Source organism: Coenobita brevimanus, chromosome 101 (assembly GCF_032717465.1).
Source record: "Coenobita brevimanus isolate Jiangsu-jjx chromosome 101, ASM3271746v2, whole genome shotgun sequence".
NCBI lineage: Eukaryota > Metazoa > Arthropoda > Malacostraca > Decapoda > Coenobitidae > Coenobita > Coenobita brevimanus.
Window position 1 is genome coordinate 26,609,232 of NC_137054.1, and position 16,028 is coordinate 26,625,259.

The window sequence follows — 16,028 nt, forward strand, 5'->3', positions numbered from 1 at the left end:
ATCAACATCATTTCAGAAAGACTTCCTCTCTTCTGAATCCCTTTCGCTACCAGGCCCGTATGCACTCACAAATACTCTCAACTCAAGTTCAAATTTCGCTTTCACCCACCAGTCTTGATGACACCTCCTTCCATTCAATCACACACTGCTGCACTTCCGGGCTCACTAACAAGGCCACACCTTCTCTTGTCCATCCTCTATCAACACCTGACAATCTGCCATTCACACTTCCAAACTTAGACTCACCATTCCCTTTCATCTTTGTTTCACTCAAAGCTAACACATCCAACTTTCTTCTCACAAACATTCTCCCAGTCTCCTCCCTTTTAGCCTCAATTGTATTACATCCACGCACATTCATAGACCCAATTTTTAGGGTACGGGGATAACTTAGTTCCCCATCCCTTGCTATGGCTTGTCTCTTTTTCGGAACTTAAAAAAAAAGAAACAGAGGGGGGGGATCCCTAGTTCCCTCACCCCGATCCTTTCATTAGCCTTTTACGGCACGCACGGAATACGGTGGCAGAATTCTTCCTAACACAACCTGACCTCAGAGTAGTAGTGCGGCCAGATTCTGTCCTCCCCTTCCACAGGGGGGACACAATCAAGATATAACCAGGAAAATTAAACCTAGCTAAATCAGAGGTAAAGCTTACTTGAGTCTGTCAGAAATAGCAGATCTGGAGATTCAAACTTGAGGAAATTATGAACAGAGTTGATGTTGGAGTGAAGTCCCCTAATATTGCAGAAGAAAATTTTACTGCACTGCCGAGCAGTTTGGGGGCGCCACAACACTGAAGGTGGCACAGTCGCCTGATGACGACCGGGAGGGCCCTGTACAGACGACTCAACCCTGCCGGTGGTGGTCATCTGAGAAACCACCTCACCAATTCCCAGTATACCAGCAGCCATGGTTCTTTTTATGGGGGAGGAGAACAGGGATGTGTTGTGGAATATGTATGATATGTAATGACAAGATCGGTGTTTTATAGAGAGAGGATAGCTGGTTTAAGGCAATGTGATATAATGTGGATGTGTGTGTTGTGTAAGGAGGGCTGCCTGATGCCCTCTGATGTGTGAGGCAGAAAGATGTGTAACCAGCTACCAATGTCTATGAGAGAAAATGGAATCCAGGCTATTCCGTGAGTCTCCCGTTACCTTGGCGGTAGTACTTCCCTGGTCGGGGCTGCCTACCCTTACTACTCACTATTATGCATGTCCGACCCCAGCGATTAAAAACGATGCTCTTTCTACGTTTACCCCGAGGGAATGGATTAAAGAGAGGCCAGCTTAAAGGTGGGTAACTGAGGAGATTCCCGGTGGCGGAAGTCTATATCGAAGTCTCCCGTTTGGGAGAGCTCGTATACAGAAAGGAAGATTAAAAAAGGCACAGTAGAATAGGAGAAGGAGTTTAAGATGGGCATAATCTGACTGAATGTGGTGACCTGTAGATATGTGTGTAACATAAGAAGTTGGCTGATCCTTAAGGAACGTACAGTACTTTCAGGTCTTTATCGAAAGTCTGAAACATAGAGAAAATTGAAAGACTGATTAAGTGGGAGTTATAGATAATCTTCAGTTTTACAGGTTCATAACACGAGAGTGGGGATTTTTAAAAAGAAAAGTCACCAGGTTTGACTGTTTCCAGTCTTTCTCCTGACAGCTCTGATAAAGAAAATAGCATGCAATTTGTACCTGAATCAAAAGAATATGGTGGACTGAATTAGTTAAGAAATTAAGGTGAAAATTTAGGGGTTGTAAGATGGAACAAAACGAGTTTAGGTAAAAAAATATATAAGAAAGGATATAAGCTTGAATGAAAACACTGATTAAAAATTGTGAGTTACGAGTAGGGGGTTGAGATAAATTGGGGTTTAGCGGGTTGGAATCAAAGATGTGGTAGGGGGTGGGGGTTAATAAATGGTAAATAAAAAGAGGAAATATAAAGTGAAAAAAGGTAAAAGCTGATTGAAACGGTGATATAGTATTAAGAACGGCATTAAAGATGAATTTGCGATTTACGGGCTTAGGTTAAAAAAAAAAAAGTGAAGAGTACAGAAAGTCCTGTACATTAGGAGGTAAAGTATACAGGGGGGAAATCAATTACTACTACCTTATAGAAAAATTGTTGAAACGGGAAAATCATCGCCATCATGTATTTGTTAATCACCTGAGGATGGGGTTCGGCATGGGTGGGATAAGTGCTGATTATGGTTGTGTGTATTATGAGTGGGAGTTTATAATGATTTTGCCCATTATTGGTTTAAGAAAACAGTGAGTATGAGGTAAATTATGGGGGAAAATTTGATTGGAGTACAAATAACGAAACAGATAAATAAATTTATTTATTTATTTATTCAACAATATAGTGAATGCAACTGATAGATAATCGTTGGCAGACTATGGTGGTTTTGTGTTACACGCTTAAATGGTATTAAAGCAAGTCATATGGGTTAGTAATTTTCTTGTGTGAAACTGTCAGATAAAACTGATACAAAATCAAGTAAAATATGTAAAACCAGGTGTAAATTAAAGAAAAACCACTTTAAAGACACCTTTCTCTACCAGTCTGTAAAAACTGTGTGGAGTATGCAAGATAATGTATAAGGCGTTAAGATGACGAATGTTTGCTATATTTAGGCTTGGTTGAACTCTACGTATAATGGCGCTTTTCATTTAATTACTGATACTACCAAAGGATGTTCATCTCAATAAATGAGGTTAGAGATATCCTTCTTTATTCCCTTCTGTTTGACAACCATTTCATACTGCAGCGGCAATATCATTTAATTCGTCTTTGGTTGAAATGGTAATGAAAATTTTGGTACACCTACTGTAATTTCCTCAGGACGATTTTTTCCCTTAGCTAGTGCAATCGACAAAAAAATTCATTCGCAATTGCAGAAACCCAACGCTGTCATGTCGTTAAAACTTACCAGTAAAATGAAATCAGTTAATTAGTCAAAATTTCCTTCGAAAAAAAAAAGAAGCAAAGTGAAATAAATGAGAACACACACACAATACAATGGTGTTTTTTACAGTATATTTTATTTTTGTTCTCATTGTCCAGTTACATGGAGCTGGAGCGATCCTGAAACAACCAAAAAGTACAAATGTTCAAGAATTATGAAAATAGCTTCTAGAAATAATGGGACAAACATCCATTAACAGATTCATCATCCAAGGCTTAAAGAATCCATGGCTCCATCTCATACGCCAAACAATCCAAAAACTATTGCGTCTCATAATACATGTTGAATAGAGCCATTGCGTAGGCTGCCGGGGAATAATATGGTATGGAACCCTTGTCTAGTGAACCGCCGTCCAAACACCACTTATCCATATATGTCTTTTAATGGTTCTTTTTCTTCCACTACTTCCAAATCTCGTTTATTCACACATCCAAATTTAATATATGTCCATATCATTCTTAGCTTTCCTCATCTCGTTTAACCCTTCGTTAGTCAGGTGGGCTGTTTAGGCACCCCAGATTTTTTTTAAAGCTCATATTTTCTAGCCGGTAATTCGAATATTTCTCTCCGTTCCAGTACTCTCCTGATTCAGTGAGGGGAGGGAGCATGTGGATTGGTTTAGTCCTGCCTCTGCTGTAGTGAGAGAGAGAGAGAGAGAGGGGCACTTTCCCCCTCCCTGGGGTGTCCAGTCACTCCATCAGGCTAACCATTTAGATCATATTGTGATACAGATTGTTTTTTTTTTATCTTATTTTTGCATAATGTTTATCATCATACTGATTTTAAAATTCATAAAATGTATTTTCCTGTTCGTGTTTGCCTGACAAATGAGATATGAGTACATTTGTTATTTTTTTAATGATGTTATAATTGACTGTATTATAATATTATAAATTAATAAACACCACCTACAAGGCATTCAGTCTTTTCATTAGTGATTGCAGAGATATGCTGAAGCAGCAGTATGAATATATTTTACATGTTGGTAACACTACATGTATTTTTGTATTGGGGTGTTGTAACACCCCACTGGACTAACCACGTTTGAATACCCCACAGGACTAATGAAGGGTTAAATCTTCATAACTATTTTTTCTCTACCTTACTTACATCCTACCTATGTGATCAGACCTTCTAAGCACACACACATCTTACGATCAGCACTCTTTCTTACTCCTCTTTGTTACGAAATTGCCTATTTTTCCCCCCTTTCTGATCTAAGTAGTCCAAAGAAATCGGTTCACAATTCCATCTCCATTGTTTCTGTTCCTGTCTATTCTATCTATCTATCTATTGCCAGACGCCTTAATCACTTATACGGGGTGGCCACAAACAAATCGCCTCCACGTCACCCTGTCCCCCGCCATTTCATTGCCCTGCCCTCAGTTCACACCCCCTCCCTCATATACCTCTCCATTCCATCCCTCCATCTCATCCTTGGCCTTCCCCTCCCTCTCTCCCCTTCCACCTCACTCACATACACTCTCCTAGTCAGTCTCTAACTCTCCATCCTCTCCACATGGCCAAACCACCTCAGTGTGTTTCTCCTAACGCTTCCTATCACATCCACATCCACACCACAATGCTCCTTCACATCCTCATTTGTCGGTCTGTCTCTCCATGTGACTCCACATGCTCCTCTTAAATAACTCATTTCCACTGCTCTCACTCTTGACTTCTGTCCCTCCAGCAAAGTCTAAGCTTCACTTCCATATGTTAGAGTTGGTAACACAATACTGTCATGTAATAACTTTTTCATTTTCATGCTCACTTCCCTGTTTCTTGTCACTGCCTTCAAGGCAGTGTTTGATTTCTTCAGTCCAATGATGTGTTTTTGTTGTATACTCCTACCACTTCCTAATTATTTCATTCAGCTTAGAAGAGACCTCTTGTACTAAATGGGTAAATAAAGCCAGCTTTTGATCTCCCCAGTGCATACAATTTCTCCTATACCCGGCTAAATCGTATGATGGTAGCAAAAATAATAGGAAACACGTCACCGGAGCGAAGAGGTTAGCGCTATCCGCAGACGACTTAATTGAGCTTAGGAGAACGTATCTACCAGAGAAGGGTTGACTGAGACTGTTTCTAACCCAGTGACTACACCGGATCCCTTCTGTGTTGAATAAAGCAGCCCGGTGGTATTAAGCATAAACTAGAGGTCTCCAAAGGGGGAATCACACTAGCTGCGAGCTTATACATATCTAGCGCAGCTCAGAATATGACCTTAACCTTGACCTATTTTCACCTATTTCGAACTCATAGAAAATTATCGTCCATACTACACACCTGTAAAATTTTGTGATGATATCGAGCGGTTGTGAAGTTATCGTGGTAACAGACAAACAGACCTTGACCTACTTTCACCAATTCCGAACTCGTAGTAGCTTTTCATCCTTACTACACACCCACAAAATTTTGTGATATCATGAGGGGCTGCAAAGTTATCGTGGTAACAGACAGACAGACCTTGACCTACTCTCACCAATTTAGAACCCTTGATCCCATTTCGCCCCCCCCACCCACTACACACCTGCAAAATTTTGTGATTATATCTTAAGTGGTTGCGAAGTTATCGCGCCAACACACACACACACACACACACACACACACACACACACACACACACACACACACACAAATTGAAAACAAGAGCAGCTTCGCTATCGTGACTGGTAAAAATACAGCATAAACAGCTCTACGCTGTTGCAAGTCTTCCTCTGCTCAAGCACATAACCCCTACCTCCCTGCATGCCTAACCAAGTGCATAATGGCCCTCACTCCCGCAATCTTTTCTTTTAAAGGCTGGCGAAAGAAGAACGCCTTGAGGACACATAACCTGGACCATCCAGATTCCTTGTCTAGGTTACATTGAAATCTCTGGAAAAAAAACTATTTTACTTAACTTTTTTTCAATATATATATATATATATATATATATATATATATATATATATATATATATATATATATATATATATATATATATATATATATATATAATTTATTAAGACATATAGATAGATAGATAGATAGATAAAACTAATTAAGACACAGCACTCTATCTAAAAGGGCACTGGTTCACTGAAAGACACATAACTGTGAATTTCGTGACTCTGTAGTGAATACTTTTTTAGTTCTGGCCCGGAAACGAGATCTCTACGCCCGGCCAGCCACCCTGCCGTCCTGCCACCCAGCTCTGGGAGGAAACGTATTGTTACCACTGATAACAACACCCTCCTCTGACTTTGTCAAGTGGAGTGTAAAAATTAGTCTCTGTGCGGAAGGATTGAAGGAATGTGAAGTACAGTATATTACATAAATGCTTACAGTAATTCCTGCAGGGACATCAGCTTATAGTGAAGGTGTAGACCTCTTCACAACAATATATTAATATTATATTCTTGATATTAAAGACAATTTTATTTACTCTGGAGAGACATCTCGTAATAATTGTTAGATATTGCGTTGTTTAACCCGTTCACAAAAAGAAACCCTTCTTAACGCAGTATTAAGTCTTTGTTGTCGTACATAAAATGATACAAAAATTTCCCATGGATGAAGTGCTTAATGGAAACTGCATGTAACCTATTCATTATATTAGTCCCTCCTGAGCTGAATAAAATAGAATGAACTTGAATAATACATCAAGGCGCCATGGCGTTGAATGGATTAAAAGTGAATTACATCAAATAAAACTGCAGCACATTATTTGCCACATATGCATCAGGTTAATAGTGAAGGAGTTACTGGCGACTATTTCTAACCGTTTGACTACGGTCGGTCTCTAATACGCTTACTTAAATATTCTGGCGGTAACGAAAACAAGACAGAAACACAGGCATCGCAACGCTGTTCCAATTCTCCCTCTGACCAAGTACGAGTACTGTACTGTACATATCCCTCACCTCACTGCACACCTAACCGAGCTCATAACGGCCCTCACTCCCTTCTCTCTCTCTCTCTCACTCTCTCTCTCTCTCTCTCTCTCTCTCTCTCTCTCTCTATGTATATATATAAATCGTCATCCTCATTAAAAAAAAAAAACTGCCTGAGTCATTTTTCGGCAATTTGTGGATTTTTGCCTAAATCAATTCTTCATCACATGGCGCACCAAATGGTATAGCTGTCTTTGTCAGGTGTAGGCTGTGGGTGATCTAAAATGCGCCTCAAGTTTCTGCCTAAGTCATTGAAACTTAAGAAAATGAGACAGCTTTTTTTTTCGATTTCCCGAAAAGTAGAAAGAATGACTTAGGCAATTTCTTTATGAGTGTGACGATATATATATATATATATATATATATATATAGTAGTAGTAGAATGGATGTGGAAGATGTGCAGATTGGCCTGGGAGGAAGGTAGAGTTCCGGAGGATTGGAAGTCAGGTATAATTATTCCCTTGTACAAAGGAAAAGGGGAAAAAGAAGTGTGTGGTAATCATAGGGGCATTTGTCTTCTTAGTATAATAGGAAAAGTGTATGGTAGGATACTTATTGACAGAGTTAGAGAAAGAACAGAGAAATTAGTTGGAGAAGAACAGGGAGGCTTTAGGAAGGGAAGAGGTTGTGTAGATCAGATATTCATTCTTAGATCTTTAGTGGAAAAGTTTCTAGAGAAGGGAAAGAAGTTGTATGCGGCTTTTATGGATTTGGAGAAAGCATATGACAGGGTGGATAGACAAGGATTGTGGAAAGTGTTAAGAATATATGGAGTAGATGGGAAGTTGTTGAATGCTGTGAAAAGTATGTACGATGGTGCGAAGGCTGCAGTGCGTGTGGATGGTGAACTAAGTGAATTTTTCTCTTTGAAAGTTGGGTTGAAACAGGGATGTGTCATGTCTCCATGGTTGTTCAATCTGTACATGGATGGGGTAATAAAAGAGGTACAGGGTAGGGTAGTGGATGTTGGAGTGGACCTGGTGAGAGAGGATAGTGTTTTGAAACTCCCTGTACTGTTGTTTGCAGATGATACTGTGTTGTTGAGTGAAGACGAAGGGGAGCTGCAAGGCTTGGTGGATGAGTTTGGGAGAGTGTGTAAGAAACGGAATCTAAAGGTGAATGTAGGGAAGAGTATAGTGATGGTCTTTGAGAGAGGCGAAGTCAGTGAATGTACAGCGAGGTTGGATGGTGAGGAATTGGAAAATGTGAGTACGTTTAAGTACTTGGGTAGTGTGATGAGTAAGGATGGAGGTTTGGAAGGTGAAGTGCTTGAAAGGGTACAGCAGGGAAGAAAGGTTGCTGGTTCCTTGAAAGCAGTGATAAGAAACAGGGAAGTGAGCATGGAAGTGAAAAAGTTACTACATGACAGTATTGTGATACCAACTCTAACGTACGGAAGCGAAGCTTGGACGTTGTTGGAAGGACACACGTCAAGAGTGAGAGCAGTGGAAATGAGTTATTTAAGAGGAGCCTGTGGAGTCACATGGAGAGACAGGCTGACGAATGAGGATATAAAGGAGCGTTGTGGTGTTGATGTGGATGTGATAGGAAGCATTATGAGGAACACACTGAGGTGGTTTGGCCATGTGGAGAGGATGGAGGGTGAAAGACTGACGAAGAGAGTGTATGTGAGTGAGGTGGAGGGGGGAAGAGGGAGGGGAAGGCCGAGGATGAGATGGAGGGATGGGGTGGAGAGGTATATGAGAGAGGGGGGTGTGAGTTGGGAGCAGGGGAGTGAAATGACGGGGGACAGGGCGACTTGGAGGCGATTTGTTTGTGGCCACCCCGAACGGGATTGAGGCGTCTGGCAATAGATAGAATAGATAGATTTATTTATATATATATATATTTGGTGGAAGGTGGGGGCACTCACAATCCACTGACCTGATGTAGTTCTGCTCTCGGGTGTCTCCCCTTTCCTATCCTCCCTCCTTTCCTTCCTCCCTCTTCTGACTTCCTTTACTGAATTCTTTCCACGTCCTTCTGCCTGTGGGTGACTATACACTCCATCTTTTGTCTTTCGTTCCTTCATTCTTTGCTCTTCTTCTGCCTGTGGGTGACTCTACACTGATCGACAAGCCAAATGGTTTCCTGTACACCAGGAAACCATTTACTATGCTGGGTGGTAACCATACAACCAAGTTATGGCACCTGGTGGTTAAGTGGGTAATTACGGCTCTCCAATCGGATTGAGCTAGTGAAGGTTTATATCCAAGGGGTGGTTGAGGTTATTGCTCACGTAATGCCACTCAGGACTGAGTGAAGCTGGTCACTCTCATCTTAAATGTCAATACCAACATGCCTATCCCCGGGCTCCTACGCTCCTCATGTGGCAAAGGTAGGGTTGGATATATATATATATATATATATATATATATATATATATATATATATATATATATATATATATATATATATATATATATATATGCCCTTTTCTCACTTTTTATGGAACATTATTTAAAGCCTGTAGAAAATCTGGGAATGGCGTTATGTGGTTAGGGCCAAGTATGCTTATGCTAATTTTTCAGTATATTCGACTTAAATACAGGCTCAGAGTCGTGGCAACAAGTGTTGGTAAGAACGAGAAAAAAAAAAAAAAACGAAAATACCTTTATGTAGGTCTCTACGGCCCAGCATAAACAGTATATAGTATGGATGAATAAAGCAGTGTATTATAATGTTATGCAACCCAAGAGAATAATCAGTACTGTACTTGCCATGGCACCAACATGTTAACGTACACTCTCTCCGACAAGGAGAATATGTTTTCATCCTTGTTTGTTTGTTTATTTGTTTGTTTGTCTTTTAGCTGAATTACTCAAAAACTAAAAGAGAGATTTGGACCAAATTTGGTGGATAGATAAGCCCAGGACAATCGATTAACTTTTTCGACGGATCCGGATCGTATTGCAGATTCTGGATCCATAAAACACTTTTTGCGAAACCCTAATCAGTGAAGAGAAAACCTTACCTATTATGAAGAGTGTTTTGGAAATTAGATTGCCCTTGTTGGAGAGATGCAATCCACTCAGTGTGCCTCTAGTTATGTAAATTAAAATATAATGCAACAAAGCATTGCAAACACTTGGTAAGGGTTTACCAGATTTTGGTAAACTAAATGTTGCAAATGATAATCGAACACAAAAATAAAACTGATGCAAACTAAAATAAGATTCATAGAGTTAAACTAGAATGATATAAGAAGGATACGATAAAAAAAAAAAATGTCTGTGGCTATGAGTGCAGCTGCGGTCTGCAACAATAGCCCTTTCGGTGTAATGCTCCATATTATTCCAGTGTCTGTCTTAGAATTTTAGTTGTCAAAATTAACCAGAGCAAATAAGAATTATACCATTAAGCCAATGAGGCATTATCATGCAACGCAATAAAACAGCTTCTACTCGTATTACGGTTCGGTCCTAGTAAAAGGTGATGCCACATTAAGAGAAAAAAAATCATATCTAAATGAATTTTAGCCAAAAAAAAAAAAAAAAAGACACTAAAACAATAGATGTGGCAGTGGGAACTTCAATATTCAAGTGATCCAAATTAAATGATGACGTGACTAGAAGATAAGGAAACCTGAATGGAAAACAATATGATACAACAAAACAATGGAACGAAAAAGATACATACAATACATAATATAAGAGTTATTAAAAACATAATGGTGAGCCAAACCAAAATTTCCTGAAGACAAAAAAAGTGGTGCCAGGCGCAGCAAACCTTGCCCGACAGCAGTGATTTTATTGCTGTTAAATACTGAATCGGTACTGCCATTGTCAATGAACAAGTAAAGTCTAAGGAAATGGAGCAATTGAAATGGAGCTTGTTGTCTGTCAGTATTATTTCTTCGTAAAATATGCCATAATGAGTTACAGTGTTGATAACAGTAAATTTTTCCCTAACTTCAACTTCTACTTCCCATGTGTTTGACTTTTCCAGGTCACTCAAGAGCAAAGGTCATGGTACCAATTCAAAAGTCCACATGAGACTTCCTACAACTTGTTAACAGTATTTCTATCTTCAACCAGTTTTGAATTATAGTCCCTTGAAAATCTGTGACTTTGAATTTGACCCTCCAAGGTCACTTAAAGTCGAAGGCCATAGTGCCAATTAAAAAAAAAAAACTTATGGGACTTCCTATTTGTTGATAATAGTAATTATCTAATCTGCAACCAGTTTCAAGTTATAGCCCCCTTGTTATCCATGACCTTGAGTGTGACCTTCCAAGATTATTCAGGGTCAAAGGCCTTGGTGCCAAATGAAAGCCCAAATGGGAGTTCCTGTATGTTGATAATAGTAAATATCGCTATCTTCAACCCGTTTCTAGTCATAGCAATTTCAAAATCCGTGATCATGATTTGGACCTTTCAAGGTCACTTGATTACCTCCAAAAATTATCCACTTCCTTTTGGGACCAGTACCCACATGTCCTGAAAGTTTCATGTAATTTCATTCAGCAGTTTTTTGTAATGTTGCTAACAAACAAAGAAACAAACTCGACCAAAAACAATATCTTGCCGGACATGTCCCGGGCGAAGAAATGACTAGCAATAAACAATGCTTGCTGTTAAGGATGGAGTCCAGATCTGTTTTATTTAATCAGATAGAATGAGAAATATGAAAATGGTGGGGAAAATTGGATTAAATCACAATGAAAAGAGAGAACAGAATGAAACCAGATTCAAGTATATGAAAATATTACCCCCCAAAATAATGCCTACCTTGTTGGTTGCCTAATTTAAAGTCATACAGAAGATAATGAGACCACTAGATCACACTAGAATGAAGACACAGTACAAGCAGAGTAAACCAGTGCCTCTTGGTGGCATCTGGTTTTGTCCTGATTTAAGATACCAAGAGTAGAGAAAGGATTGCTCAAAATTGGTATATTAAGCCTCTGAACTGATAGGACTTCTCCCACATGGAAAAAAATATATATTCTAATGCTAACTTGAATATATCTACATACACCAACGGCAACGATTTATAGTTAAAAAATCCTTGCTAAGAAATTAGATAAAGAGGCAAAGCAAAATTAACACAAAATGATGTAAAGCAGACAACGAAGGAAAGAAACAATGCCAGTTAAAACAGACATAGCACTGGTCTGAGGTTAAAATAATGATACAATATAAAATAATGAGAGAAAATGTCAAATGACGCTTACCTAGACAGAATAAGGCGAAATAAAATTATGCCTACACCTAATATCGATGGGATGATAAAAAATTTGATGAGAACCTATACCATTACAGTATGCCATAAATAAAAGATACAAAGGAAAATTAAACCATAATGACGTAAAACAAAATACGTGCCAACCAAACAAGCCAGCTGCTGCAGATGAAGCCGTGTGTTGAGCTGAATTTCCGTAGCAATGATTCACTCCGGCTTTGAGCCTGAGGCTAAAGCGCGCAAATTCGCTTTAGTCAACAAATGTAGGTCCGAAACTGGAGGCGTGTGTTTTTGATGATGCTGTTGTTGCTGTTGTGCTGAAGTTTGTAATTACGGAGTTTTTTTTTTTTTTTTTTTTTATAGCAAGCTTCGATCTGTCCTGTGATTTGTATTTTGACTGCAGGTGACTTATTTTCGGAATCTTATTAGGATTATTGTTGTTGTTGTTGTTGTTGTTGTTGTTATATTTATAGTAGGATCTGTTATATTTGAAATGAATCTGTTCCTGGTTATGGTGTCGTAAAATTGCAGGTCCTACTGATCTGGTATTGTGATGTGACTGCGTGCATCGATTGGTATCTGTCGATGCTGTTGGTGACTGAAAATGTTTAACTCGATATACGAGTAATTGTTCTTTTTACTGTTTGTATTTGTGGCGATTATTTTGTTCTAGTGAAGTTTGTATGTACAGTATGGGGGTTCAAGTAATCTTTATTTAATCTGGAACGGTTGTCAGTCGTGGGATTCGTACTGGGCATATTGATGTAATAGTCGTATTTGTTATTGTAATTACCGTAATACGGTTTCTTTCGGGCAATAAATTAATGTAGAATAGATGCTAATTATGATGCTCTACTGAATTTCGTTGCTGTACTTGGATGTACCGAAGAATGTGCACCATGTATGAAATTGTTGTCGTTGCTGTAGTAGGCTCATTGTATTCGTGATCTCATATTTAGTAGGCTATAGCGATTTTTACATTGCTTCTAGATGTTCTGGGATATGTATCGTGCTTGTTAGTGCTGCAGTTTTCACATTTGTTGCAGGATTTTGATCATGCTCTAAGATATTTACTGACATGCGACACTTAAGAGTGTCTTTTCAAGACAAGCACAGCGTTATTACCGATATCTTTGCTACGTATATATATATATATATATATATATATATATATATATGAGAACATTGCCATATCTACGGAGAAGGAGCTCTTATAATTCGAATTAGAATGACTTTTAACCTTCACCATATAAATGGTGAAGCTTCTTGTTTCGTCAGTATTATTATTGTTCTTTTTATTTTCACTTTTTTGTCTTCGATCTTAACGATATTACACATGACGGTACCCTAGGGTAACTCAATTCTTTGCACCAAATATGAATGACAACCTATTTTTTAATGCGATGCAGTCATTTTAATTTAAAAAATTGCATATTTGAAATTGAAGTACCTCAGAAACTATTGAGGTACAGGTATTTGGTTGAAAACCCCGTGATTAAAATGTTTTCTGAATAATTTTGACTTAATATTTTGCCATTTAGCTTATTGGAATGTACCAAGTTCATATCTGCTCAGTTTTTTTCCTTTGCAACACATTTTAGAGAAAATCACAAATGCTTTAAAGCTGTAACTTTCCAGATATATACTGTAGATGTTGTCCCTCATTAAAAGCTGTAACATTCCAGGTATATAGCTGTGGTCCCTCTTATGATCTGGAAGAATATGATTACAGTTAATCATACAGCTAGCCAGTTATTGAGACAAATGTACAATTTACACATGCTTTCTTCGACAACTTTGTCTTCAGATTCGTGGTTGATATTACACAAGAAGTTACCTTAGGGTCTTCAGATCTTGTTTACACTACACATACTTTCCAAATTTGTCGGCGTCGGGAGCAACCCAAACTTGTTATTGCACCAGGGCTCCCGCTACAGAAGACCAGGGTGCCGGAAGTGGAGGTCCACCACTTGTCTCGCGACCTCATGATTAACCAATAGAGGTCCCACCAATTGTACACCAATGGCTCCAAGTCGAGTGAATGTGAGGGTGCTAGTGTGTGGTCGACTGATTGTACCCTCAGGTATCGGTTGCCGACTCATACATCTGTGATTACATCCGAACTTTTTGCAATTGGTAAAGCCATAGAGTACTCCCTGTCTTGTAGACATGGGTAATTTGTCATATTTTCAGATTCAGTGTCAGCATTTGCTTCTTGCACGAGGGATTCTAATTAGATCTAGGGCTGCATTGTTAATAAACTGCATTCATGCAACAAGTCCTGCACGCTGATCTGGGTGCCTGGTCACTGTCATATCTACGCCAATGAGCAGGCTGACTACTTCCGAAATCGGCTGTGGAACTCGAGGAGACTTGGTATGTTCCTCCCTAGGAAAGAAATCAATAAATCTTCTGTGGCAGGGTCAGTGGACCGGGCTTAATATTCCAACACTAAGCCATTCCTGACTGGGCTACACCAAATCGCCCCAGTCACCAAGAAGAAAAAGCATTAGCAAGGCTGAGGATGAACTGTACTTGGCTCACCCATATGTTGCCATATATTGAGACAATTTCCACCTCACTGTAACATCAGTGGTGTGGTGTTATCTATCGGTCATATCATCGTACACTGTCGGCGATTTATTCATGAATGTGCTTCGTTCATTAATTACTGTGTAGCAGCAGACGTGACTCTCACCCTTTCCACCATCTTCGGTGATGGAGATGTTGGTATGACTGATGAATTGATGGCATTTCTGAAGGGGACCGAATTGATCCAAGTGATGACTTTTTTACTTTGTGATTATGGCTTTTGTCGACTGTTAATATGGATAGATTATATTTTTAATTGGGGTTGACAGTTGACATATTTGATATAGTTCCTGCTTCTGACTGTCCTATTTCTTAAATTGATGTCCCCTACATTAAAAGACGTGCCTCGCATAATAGTCACCAGTTGATGAATGCAAGTGTGCAATACAAAAAACAGTTGGGCATTTTCAGTCGATGGTGTTCAGTTGGGCGAAGCACTTCAATTTTTGTAAATATGTACATGAGTTCCATCTGTTTGTATAAGTTTTCTTAGTTAGGGTCGACAGTCGATGTAGATGGAATAGTTCTAGAACCATCTGTTTTTTTTTTTTTTTTTTTTTTTTTTTTTTCACATATTGATGCCCCCTATATGAAACCATATGCCTCGACCGAGAGTCAGCTGGTGATAAGTACAGGTAAGTAATGTAGAGAGGCATTCCACATCTGCAGTCGATGATGTTCTGTTGGTTGAGGTATTTTTTCCTATTAGAGCAGGTTTGTCAATTTGTGTCTTTGGGTTTTAGTATAGGTCAGCGATTTGTTTGTTAGGTTTATTAGATTTAGGATAATGGATTAGTTTTTCATTATTTTCCCAAGGTTTTATAATCAGATATCATCATCATCATCAGCCGTTTGAGCATCCACTGCAGGACCGGCCTATCCCGACCGAAGTCGGGACGATACAGCCAATGTATCTCTACCAAGTGGCTTAGGCTATCTGGTAGAGATTGTATGTAAGGTGAGAAGTGCTTGTAAGTGTAATTGTAGTGTTGGAGTGGCTTTGGATGTGTGTGTAGTCTGTGAACCAAGTGTAATCAGGCCGCACAAGCCGACTGGGTGCAAGCATACTTTATAGTATGCGACACTGGTTCAACCACAGCACCCCTTGTGTCTGCCAGTGCAGTACATGGCCGGGTGAACACTCCCAAAGTTTATAACTCTGGCGGGGTGCGAACCCTGGACCACCCGTGTACGAAACGCACACTCTACCACTGTACCACAGAGGCTCCAATCAGATATATATATATATATATATATATATATATATATATATATATATATATATATATATATATATATATATATAGGGTGTTCAGTAAATATGTAGCAAAAATCAGGGAGT